The sequence below is a fragment of the Labrus mixtus genome, unplaced genomic scaffold, assembly GCF_963584025.1.
Source record: "Labrus mixtus unplaced genomic scaffold, fLabMix1.1 SCAFFOLD_51, whole genome shotgun sequence".
Lineage (NCBI taxonomy): Eukaryota > Metazoa > Chordata > Actinopteri > Labriformes > Labridae > Labrus > Labrus mixtus.
The window spans coordinates 30,001-40,000 of record NW_026870359.1 but is presented as its reverse complement, the minus strand read 5'-3'; the positions used below and the strand labels follow the sequence as shown (position 1 = coordinate 40,000).

Sequence of the window (10,000 nt, the reverse complement as noted above, 5' to 3'; positions counted from 1 at the left end):
ATACCAGGTGCTGTAAGCTTTTTCATTTTTTTGATCATATGTTTTTTTTTTATCATATAGAGACATATTCACATGTCCAAAAATTCAGCCAGAATCAAGGGCATGACATCTTTAAAAGGCCCCTTTCTGCACACAATAACAGCTTACGGCCATACCACCCTTAACACGCCCGATCTCGTCCGATCTCGGAAACTAAGTAGGGTCGTGCCTGGTTAGTACTTGGATGGGAGACCGCCTGGGAATACCAGGTGCTGTAAGCTTTTTCATTTTGTTTGATCATATGTTTTTTTTTATCATATAGAGACATATTCACATGTCCAAAAATTCAGCCAGAATCAAGGGCATGACATCTTTAAAAGGCCCCTTTCTGCACACAATAATGGCTTACGGCCATACCACCCTGAACACGCCCGATCTCGTCAGATCTCGGAAGCTAAGCAGGGTCGGTCCTGGTTAATACTTGGATGGGAGACCGCCTGGGAATACCAGGTGCTGTAAGCTTTTTCATTTTTTTTTATCATATGTTTTTTTTTATCATATAGAGACATATTCACATGTCCAAAAATTCAGCCAGAATCAAGGGCATGACATCTTTAAAAGGCCCCTTTCTGCACACAATAATGGCTTACGGCCATACCACCCTGAACACGCCCGATCTCGTCCAATCTCAGAAGCTAAGCAGGGTCGGGCCTGGTTAGTACTTGGATGGGAGACCGCCTGGGAATACCAGGTGCTGTTAGCTTTTTCATTTTGTTTGATCATATGTTTTTTTTTATCATATAGAGACATATTCACATGTCCAAAAATTCAGCCAGAATCAAGGGCATTACATCTTTAAAAGGCCCCTTTCTGCACACAATAATGGCTTACGGCCATACCACCCTGAACACGCCCGATCTCGTCAGATCTCGGAAGCTAAGCAGGGTCGGTCCTGGTTAATACTTGGATGGGAGACCGCCTGGGAATACCAGGTGCTGTAAGCTTTTTCATTTTTTTTTATCATATGTTTTTTTTATCATACAGAGACATATTCACATGTCCAAAAATTCAGCCAGAATCAAGGGCATGACATCTTTAAAAGGCCCCTTTCTGCACACAATAACAGCTTACGGCCATACCACCCTTAACACGCCCGATCTCGTCCGATCTCGGAAACTAAGTAGGGTCGTGCCTGGTTAGTCCTTGGATGGGAGACCGCCTGGGAATACCAGGTGCTGTAAGCTTTTTCATTTTTTTGATGATATGTTTTTTTTTATCATATAGAGACATATTCACATGTCCAAAAATTCAGCCAGAATCAAGGGCATGACATCTTTAAAAGGCCCCTTTCTGCACACAATAATGGCTTACGGCCATACCACCCTGAACAAGCCCGATCTCGTCCGATCTCGGAAGCTAAGCAGGGTCGGGCCTGGTTAGTACTTGGATGGGAGACCGCCTGGGAATACCAGGTGCTGTAAGCTCTTCCATTTTTTTTGATCATATGTTTTTTTTATCATATAGAGACATATTCACATGTCCAAAAATTCAGCCAGAATCAAGGGCATGACATCTTTAAAAGGCCCCTCTCTGCACACAATAATGGCTTACGGCCATACCACCCTGAACACGCCTGATCTCGTCCGATCTCGGAAGCAAAGCAGGGTAGGGCCTTGTTAGTACTTGGATGTGAGACAGCCTGGGAATACCAGGTGCTGTAAGTTTTTTCATTTTTTTGATCATATGTTTTTTTTTTATCATATAGAGACATATTCACATGTCCTAAAATTCAGCCAGAATCAAGGGCATGACATCTTTAAAAGGCCCCTTTCTGCATACAATAATGGCTTACGGCCATACCACCCTGAACACGCCTGATGTCGTCCGATCTCGGAAGCTAAGCAGCGTAGGGCCTGGTTAGTACTTGGATGGGAGACAGCCTGGGAATACCAGGTGCTGTAAGTTTTTTCATTTTTTTGATCATATGTTTTTTTTTTATCATATAGAGACATATTCACATGTCCAAAAATTCAGCCAGAATCAAGGGCATGACATCTTTAAAAGGCCCCTTTCTGCATACAATAATGGCTTACGGCCATACCACCCTGAACTCGTCCGATCTCGGAAGCTAAGCAGGGTCGGGCCTGGTTAGTACTTGGATGGGAGACCGCCTGGGAATACCAGGTGCTGTAAGCTTTTTCATTTTTTTGATCATATGTTTTTTTTTATCATATAGAGACATATTCACATGTCCAAAAAATCAGCCAGAATCAAGGGCATGACAACTTTAAAAGGCCCCTTTCTGCACACAATAATGGCTTACGGTCATACCACCCTGAACTCGTCCGATCTCGTCCGATCTCGGAAACTAAGCAGGGTCGTGCCTGGTTAGTACTTGGATGGGAGACCGCCTGGGAATACCAGGTGCTGTAAGCTGTTTCATTTTTTTGATCATGTGTTTTTTTTTTTTATCATATAGAGACATATTCACATGTCCAAAAATTCAGCCAGAATCAAGGGCATGACATCTTTTAAAGGCCCCTTTCTGCACACAATAATGGCTTACGGTCATACCACCCTGAACTCGTCCGATCTCGGAAACTAAGCAGGGTCGTGCCTGGTTAGTACTTGGATGGGAGACCGCCTGTGGAATACCAGATGCTGTAAGCTGTTTAATTTTTTTGATCATTTGTTTTTTTTTTATCATAGAGAGACATATTCACATGTCCAAAAATTCAGCCAGAATCAAGGGCATGACATCTTTAAAAGGCCCCTTTCTGCACACAATAATGGCTTACGGCCATACCACCCTGAACACGTCTGATCTCGTCCGATCTCGGAAGCTATGCAGGGTCGGGCCTCGTTAGTACTTGGATGGGAGACCGCCTGTGGAATATCAAATGCTGTAAGCTGTTTCATTTTTTTGATCAAATGTTTTTTTTTTATCATATAGAGACATATTCACATGTCCAAAAATTCAGCCAGAATCAAGGGCATGACATCTTTAAAAGGCCCCTTTCTGCACACAATAATGGCTTACGTCCAAACCACCCTGAACTCGTCCGATCTCAGAAGCAAAGCAGGGTCGGGCCTGGTTAATACTTGGATGGGAGACCGCCTAGGAATACCAGGTGCTGTAAGCTTTTTCATTTTTTTGATCATATGTTTTTTTTTATCATAGAGAGACATATTCACATGTCCAAAAATTCAGCCAGAATCAAGGGCATAACATCTTTAAAAGGCCCCTGTCTGCACTCAATAATGGCTTACGGCCATACCACCCTTAACACGCCCGATCTCGTCCCATCTCGGAAGCTAAGCAGGGTCGGGCCTGGTTAGTACTTGAATGGGAGACCGCCTGGGAATACCAGATGCTGTAAGCTTTTTTTATTTTTTTGATCATATGTTTTTTTTATCATAGAGAGACATATTCACATGTCCACAAATTCAGCCAGAATCAAGGGCATGACATCTTTAAAAGGCCCCTGTCTGCACACAATAATGGCTTACGGCCATACCACCCTGAACACGCCCGATCTCGTCCGATCTCGGAAGCTAAGCAGGGTCGGGCCTGGTTAGTACTTGGATGGGAGACCACCTGGGAATACCAGGTGCTGTAAGCGTTTTCATTTTTTTGATCATATGTTTTTTTTTATCATATAGAGACATATTCACATGTCCAAAAATTCAGCCAGAATCAAGGGCATGACATCTTTAAAAGGCCCCTGTCTGCACACAATAATGGCTTATGGCCATACCACCCTGAACACGCCTGATCTCGTCCGATCTCGGAAGCTAAGCAGGGTAGGGCCTGGTTAGTACTTGGATGGGAGACCGCCTGGGAATACCAGGTGCTGTAAGCTTTTTCATTTTTTTGATCATATGTTTTTTTTTTATCATATAGAGACATATTCACATGTCCAAAAATTCAGCCAGAATCAAGGGCATGACATCTTTAAAAGGCCCCTGTCTGCACACAGTAATGGCTTATGGCCATACCACCCTGAACACGCCTGATCTCGTCCGATCTCGGAAGCCAAGCAGGGTAGGGCCTGGTTAGTACTTGGATGGGAGACCGCCTGGGAATACCAGGTGCTGTAAGCTTTTTCATTTTTTTGATCATATTTTTTTTTTTTTTATCATATAGAGACATATTCACATGTCCAAAAATTCAGCCAGAATCAAGGGCATGACATCTTTAAAAGGCCCCTTTCTGCACACAATAACAGCTTACGGCCATACCACCCTTAACACGCCCGATCTCGTCCGATCTCGGAAACTAAGTAGGGTCGTGCCTGGTTAGTACTTGGATGGGAGACCGCCTGGGAATAGCAGACGCTGTAAGCTTTTTCATTTTTTTGATCATATGTTTTTTTTTTATCATATAGAGACATATTCACATGTCCAAAAATTTAGCCAGAATCAAGGGCATGACATCTTTAAAAGGCCCCTTTCTGCACACAATAATGGCTTACGGCCATACCACCCTGAACATGCCCGATCTCGTCCGATCTCGGAAGCTAAGCAGGGTCGGGCCTGGTTAGTACTTGGATGGGAGACCGCCTGGGAATACCAGGTGCTGTAAGCTTTTTCATTTTTTTTGATCATATGTTTTTTTTATCATGTAGAGACATATTCACATGTCCAAAAATTCAGCCAGAATCAAGGGCATGACATCTTTAAAAGGCCCCTCTCTGCACACAATAATGGCTTACGGCCATACCACCCTGAACACGCCCCTTTTGCTGTCAGAGTTTGTGTGGTGCTGAAGGAGAGCTGACGTGTCAGTACTGAGCAGGACAGCTGGACTAATTTGTTTGTTTTTTGGATGCGCTTTGGATTTATTTAAATACCTCAGATTGTGAGTGAATGTCCCCCAGCAGTCACTGACTGTTAGGGGGATCGTTTTTCTTTTCACCTTTTTTTCCTGTTTTTTTTCCACAATTTTGTGAAGAATTTTTGTTTTTTGTGAATGTTTGCTCGTATGTCGCGAGCAAACTCACACGGACGGATCACAAAGATGACAGGACCATGGACTGGAGAGATGGAAAAAGGAAAAGAGAACGGACAACAACGTGAACAAACAAACATGGCACTGAAACAAAGGAATGGATTAAACGACAACGAGAAGAACGACGGACAAAAAGGACGGATGAAAACGGCAAATGAAACAGGGAACGGAATGGATGACGGAGAGAGAGGAAGAGAGAGGAGCGGCGGGCTGATTGCTCCGCATGCAGAGAATGGGAGAGGTGGCGAGAGAGCAGAAAAAGAGGAAGCAAAAGTGTCTTTTGAGAGAAAACTAACACTAAACATTGAAATGGTGGGAGACAAAGTTCCTCTAAATCACGTCATGAGCAACATAAAAATGATCTGTGGGGGCCTGCTGGCGTGCAGAACCCTGGGACCTGAAAAACTGGAGGTGACGGTGAGCAACATTAAAGGAAAGGAAAGGCTGCTGGATGGATTTAAAATCGGAGAGACCAGAGTCGTGGCGAGAGAACTAAATAATGATGAGCTGGTGGTGTCTTTTTTAAACCTGCCAGCGTATATCACAGATGAAGAAATAGTTTGGAAGCTGACGGGATGGGGAGTGAAACCGACATCACCAATAAAACGCAGAATGTGGCCTGGAACAATGATAGCTGACGGGATGAGGTTTGTCCGGGTCAGATTTAATGACCAGGTACAGTCACTCCCTTACTCCACAAAGTTTAACACTGTGATGGGGAACGAATACTTTAGAGTAATACATGATAGACAACAAAAAGTGTGCAGGATGTGCATCCAGCCGGGACACATCCTGAGAGAGTGTCCAGAATTTATGTGCCACAACTGTGGGGTGCAGGGACACTTTGCGCGAGAGTGCAGCGCGAACAGCACAAAATGCACAAACTGTAAAAAAAGAGAAAATGAATGTGAGTGTGAGAACGGAGAGGAAAGCAAGAACGAGGTGGAGGAGGTGTACGAGGATGAAGACGAGGCGGAGGAGGTGTACGAGGAGGAGGCGGAGGAGAAGGAGGTGATTGGAGCAAGCAGGAAGGAGATCAGAGAAGACGAGAACAGTGACGGAGAAATGGAGCAGAGCGGAGAGAGCGGAGGAGAACGGGCGTCAGAGTGCGAGCTGGAGACGCCGGAGCTGGCTGGAGAGGGAGGACAGCAGAAGCAGCGAAAAACGAGCGAGAGAGGGAAAAAAGGAGACGGAAGGGACGTGGCAGAAGACCCGGGGGTAAGCATGAGCACAGAGGGGAGGGAGATGCCTGAGAGTGGTGTTGGACAGGCGGGAGGGAGAAAAATCACGCTAAATAATACGGGTAAAAGCACCAGTCCCAATGAAACGGACAGCGAAATGGATGTGAGTGAACTGGCGAGTGCGCAAAAAAGACTAAGTCTTGGACAACGAAAAAAGTTGGTGAAAAAATTGAAATGTAAGGACAAATAATGACTGACAATAACCCCTGTAAATCCGTTTTTTTTGTTTTTATTTTTATGATAATGGCCTTTAATTTATTTTCGATAAACGTGAATGGACTAAGGAACAAAGAAAAAAGACATGCGATTCTTTCCTTGCAGAATGACGTTTTGTGCCTGCAGGAGACCAGGTGGGATGATTCCCTGGTGGAAGACATAAAAAAAGACTTTGTGGGCCATATTTTCTGCTCCAATGGCACGTCGAGGGCGAGAGGAGTGGCGGTTTTAGTCAAAACGGGTCGGGTAACAGGGGTAAATTTGGTTTATGGAGACAAAGAAGGAAGAATAATAGTAATAGACTGTGTGTATGAAACGAAAAATATAAGAATCATAAATATATATGCACCGAATGGAGAAAAAGAAAGGAAAACATTCTTCATTGCAATAAGCAAATGGTGGGAAAGGAATTGTATAATAATCGGTGACTTTAATGTGGCGATGACACCCACCGATGTGTCAAAAAATAATGTGTTTAAGGGGGATGTGAGCAGGGGGACACTTAAAGATATAATGATAACGAAACAATGCATTGATATTTGGAGATTGCTACATCCATGGGAGAGGGTGTTCTCCAGGAGACAAATTGTACTGAATAGATTAAAACAATCTAGAATAGATTATGCTTTGGTGACATGCGAGGTAGTGAGGTGGATTAAAGAAGTTGAATATAAAACTAATATGTGGAGCGATCACGCTGGAATAGAAATCACGTTTAGAAAAGAAACGAATGTACGTAAAGGAGGGATATGGTGCTTTAATGCAAGCTTGCTGGATGATGGAATGTTTGTGAAAAGTATGGAAAGATTGTTGAATGATGTGGGATATGAGTGGAATGAGAGTGAAGATATGAATGTGTGGTGGGATAGTGTAAAAGTCAGAATTAAAAAAAAGTGTATCAATTATAGTAAAGAGAAAAAGTGGAGAGAAAATAGAAAGGAAGAGAATTTGAGAAAACAACTAAGTGAGGAAATAGCATCGCTTGACAGTGTAGATAATGTAGATGTCGAAAAATACATACATTTAAAAGAACAGTTGGGAGTGATTGAACTTAAAAAGAGTAGGGGTGCAGCCATTAGGAGTAAAATACAATATATGTATGAGGGGGAGAGGAGTACAGCCTTTTTTTTAGGTCTGGAAAAACAAAAACAAAAAAGAACAGAAATAAACGAATTATTAAATGAAGCAGGTAAAAGTGTGACAGATAAAAAGGGAATTTTAGAAATAGTAAAGGGCTATTATGAAAGCCTGTTTTCGAGACAGGAGTGTGATAGCGTGAGTGTGAACAGAGCTTTGGGTGCCTTAAAGAAAAAACTAAGCGAGGACGATAAAATGTGGTGTGATTGTGAGTTTACAGAGGGAGAAATCAGAAGTGCTTTAGAGGGGTTAAACAAAAACAAAAGTCCTGGGAGCGATGGCCTAACTGCGGAATTCTACCAAGCTTTCAAAGAGCAGCTGGTGCCCTTGGTGAACAAATTGAGTAAATATATGGAAAAAGTGAAACATATACCAAAAAGTTTAGGGGAAGGGGTGGTTACTATTTTTTACAAAAACAAGGGGGACAATAAAAATCTGGACAACTACAGACCAATCAGCCTACTCAACACAGACTACAAAATCATAGCGAAAACAATAGCCAATAGAATCAGGGAGGTAATAGGAACAATCATAGAACAAACACAATCATACAGTATACCAAACAGAGACATAGCAGACTCAATCATTTCAATAAAACAGACGGTCAGGGATATGGAAGGGGAGGGGGGAATATGGCTAGGGATTGATTTAAATAAAGCTTTTGACAGAGTAGATCACGGGTTCATGGGGAAGGTGTTAGAGAAGTTTGGATTCGGGGAGAGAATGAGAGAATGGATAAATATGTTGTATACAGGAGCGGAAAGCAAGATAAAATGTAACGGGGAACTAACTGATTCTTTTAAAATATCAAGGTCAGTGAGACAAGGATGTCCGATGTCAGCGCTGTTGTACAGCTTGGTAGCAGAGCCGCTGGCAGCACTGATATCGGAAGACGTAAACATAAAAGGTATAGGTAAGGAAAACGTAAAAATAATACAGTATGCAGATGACGTGAATATAATGGTAAAAGGAGAGGAGGATATAGAATTGATATTAAAACATGTACAAACTTATGAAAGAGCATCTGGGGCAAAAGTAAATGAAAATAAGTCAGAAATTATGTTACTAGGTAAGGAATCCAATCTAGTTAATAAGTGGGGATTTAAAACGGTGTGTGAGAGAAGAAAAGTGTTGGGAGTGAATATGGGGAAAAATGAGAATGAATGTGATGATGTAACATGGAAAGAGGTGGTGGGTAAAATTAAAAAAACATTGAATTTGTGGAAAGCGAGGGGTCTATTGTTGAGAGGAAGGGTAGCCGTAACAAATGCTCTCGTGTTGTCCAAAGTGAATCATGCGCTGAGTACTTGTACGCTTCCGGACTGGGCCTTTAAGGTGATTTCAAAGACCATTAGGGACTTTATTTGGAAAAACAAAGCAGCGAGTATAGCTCACAAAACAATAATAGGGGCTAAAGATCAGGGGGGGCTAGCTTTGATTGATTTACTTACAAAAAAAGTAGCACTAAGAGTCAAATTGATAGGCAAATTTATGGACCAGAACCGGAACGTAGTTTGGAAAAACCACTTCAAACAATATCTGTGCAGTTTTGGACTCTACAACGAGGACAACCTGTACCAGATCAATAACCCGGATTCATTTAAACACTTGCCACGGTTTTTCCAGGAAGTACTCAGTGCGTGGTATCAGGTTTCATCCTGGACTGTACCAGAGTGCGGAACGAGAGGGTCAGTGCTACGACTGCCCTTCCTCTCGAGCCCGTATTTTAAAAATGGGGAGAGGGTAATTAAGTGTGAAGCTATGTCGAAAGCGGGATATATTAGAATAAGGGATTTACTGAACTGTGGGGGGGATTTTGATTTACAAATGGTGGTGAGGGGTTTGAAAAATAAAGGGTGTGTGTGCAGAAAGGATATGATTGAGAGAGTGTTTGCAAATGTAAAATTGTCTTTGTCGAGCGAATGGGAAAAATTAATCAAAGAGAAGGAGGGAGTGATGCAGGACGATGTGGGGGGGATCTCCCTGTGCCTAGGGGAGAAGAAACACAACATTACAGATGTCACTACAAAAATTTGGTATAGGTGCGCAATCACACATAGAATACAGAAACCCACATCCGAAGTAAAATGGACAGACACATACCCGGACATAACAAGCAACATGATATGGAAGAACATTAACATTCCGCATACACCACATGCAATATTTGACCTAGATTTCAAACTGAGGCACAGGAGGATCTTCACCTGCATCGTCCTGCATCAGATCCATAAGGAGAGGTATGAAAGAAAGTGTTGTGTATGTGAAAGTACGGATGAGGATTTAATACATTTGTTTGTTACGTGTGGGGAATTGGTTTATTTTTGGCTAAAAATAAGAGAAATGTTGGGGAAATGCAGTAAGAATGAGTGTTGGAATGAAAGGGGGTGGGAATTGTCGGTGTTGTTGGGGGTGG

General features: G+C 42.6%; 13 non-coding genes and 6 pseudogenes across 13 annotated transcripts in view; all 19 read left to right on the top strand.

The window, feature by feature from the left end:
* The window catches only part of LOC132971094 (5S ribosomal RNA), a 119-nt gene extending 100 nt beyond the window's left edge, over positions 1-19 (top strand). Inside the window, exon 1 of the ribosomal RNA XR_009672411.1 lies at positions 1-19. This exon is cut by the window's left edge and continues 100 nt beyond it. This is a non-coding gene — a ribosomal RNA (5S ribosomal RNA).
* A 122-nt stretch (positions 20-141) lies between these two features.
* On the top strand, positions 142-260 carry LOC132971244 (5S ribosomal RNA). The gene has a single exon (XR_009672552.1). It is a non-coding gene; the product is annotated as a 5S ribosomal RNA (ribosomal RNA).
* Positions 261-382: 122 nt separating this feature from the next.
* LOC132971109 (5S ribosomal RNA) lies at positions 383-501 on the top strand. Its single transcript, XR_009672424.1, has one exon. It is a non-coding gene; the product is annotated as a 5S ribosomal RNA (ribosomal RNA).
* A 122-nt stretch (positions 502-623) lies between these two features.
* Positions 624-742, top strand: LOC132971219 (5S ribosomal RNA). Its single transcript, XR_009672528.1, has one exon. It is a non-coding gene; the product is annotated as a 5S ribosomal RNA (ribosomal RNA).
* Positions 743-864: 122 nt separating this feature from the next.
* On the top strand, positions 865-983 carry LOC132971108 (5S ribosomal RNA). Its single transcript, XR_009672423.1, has one exon. It is a non-coding gene; the product is annotated as a 5S ribosomal RNA (ribosomal RNA).
* A 121-nt stretch (positions 984-1,104) lies between these two features.
* Positions 1,105-1,223, top strand: LOC132971320 (5S ribosomal RNA). Its single transcript, XR_009672613.1, has one exon. It is a non-coding gene; the product is annotated as a 5S ribosomal RNA (ribosomal RNA).
* Positions 1,224-1,344: 121 nt separating this feature from the next.
* LOC132970988 (5S ribosomal RNA) lies at positions 1,345-1,463 on the top strand. The gene has a single exon (XR_009672310.1). It is a non-coding gene; the product is annotated as a 5S ribosomal RNA (ribosomal RNA).
* A 121-nt stretch (positions 1,464-1,584) lies between these two features.
* Positions 1,585-1,703, top strand: LOC132971438 (5S ribosomal RNA; annotated as a pseudogene).
* Positions 1,704-1,825: 122 nt separating this feature from the next.
* LOC132971410 (5S ribosomal RNA) lies at positions 1,826-1,944 on the top strand (annotated as a pseudogene).
* Positions 1,945-2,066: 122 nt separating this feature from the next.
* LOC132971400 (5S ribosomal RNA) lies at positions 2,067-2,175 on the top strand (annotated as a pseudogene).
* A 121-nt stretch (positions 2,176-2,296) lies between these two features.
* LOC132971280 (5S ribosomal RNA) lies at positions 2,297-2,415 on the top strand. Its single transcript, XR_009672581.1, has one exon. It is a non-coding gene; the product is annotated as a 5S ribosomal RNA (ribosomal RNA).
* Positions 2,416-2,771: 356 nt separating this feature from the next.
* On the top strand, positions 2,772-2,891 carry LOC132970865 (5S ribosomal RNA; annotated as a pseudogene).
* Positions 2,892-3,013: 122 nt separating this feature from the next.
* On the top strand, positions 3,014-3,122 carry LOC132970949 (5S ribosomal RNA; annotated as a pseudogene).
* A 121-nt stretch (positions 3,123-3,243) lies between these two features.
* Positions 3,244-3,362, top strand: LOC132971293 (5S ribosomal RNA). The gene has a single exon (XR_009672590.1). It is a non-coding gene; the product is annotated as a 5S ribosomal RNA (ribosomal RNA).
* A 121-nt stretch (positions 3,363-3,483) lies between these two features.
* LOC132971187 (5S ribosomal RNA) lies at positions 3,484-3,602 on the top strand. Its single transcript, XR_009672498.1, has one exon. It is a non-coding gene; the product is annotated as a 5S ribosomal RNA (ribosomal RNA).
* Positions 3,603-3,723: 121 nt separating this feature from the next.
* LOC132970792 (5S ribosomal RNA) lies at positions 3,724-3,842 on the top strand. The gene has a single exon (XR_009672263.1). It is a non-coding gene; the product is annotated as a 5S ribosomal RNA (ribosomal RNA).
* A 122-nt stretch (positions 3,843-3,964) lies between these two features.
* On the top strand, positions 3,965-4,083 carry LOC132971055 (5S ribosomal RNA). The gene has a single exon (XR_009672373.1). It is a non-coding gene; the product is annotated as a 5S ribosomal RNA (ribosomal RNA).
* Positions 4,084-4,207: 124 nt separating this feature from the next.
* Positions 4,208-4,326, top strand: LOC132971443 (5S ribosomal RNA; annotated as a pseudogene).
* Positions 4,327-4,448: 122 nt separating this feature from the next.
* On the top strand, positions 4,449-4,567 carry LOC132971394 (5S ribosomal RNA). Its single transcript, XR_009672645.1, has one exon. It is a non-coding gene; the product is annotated as a 5S ribosomal RNA (ribosomal RNA).
* Positions 4,568-10,000: the final 5,433 nt, after the last annotated feature.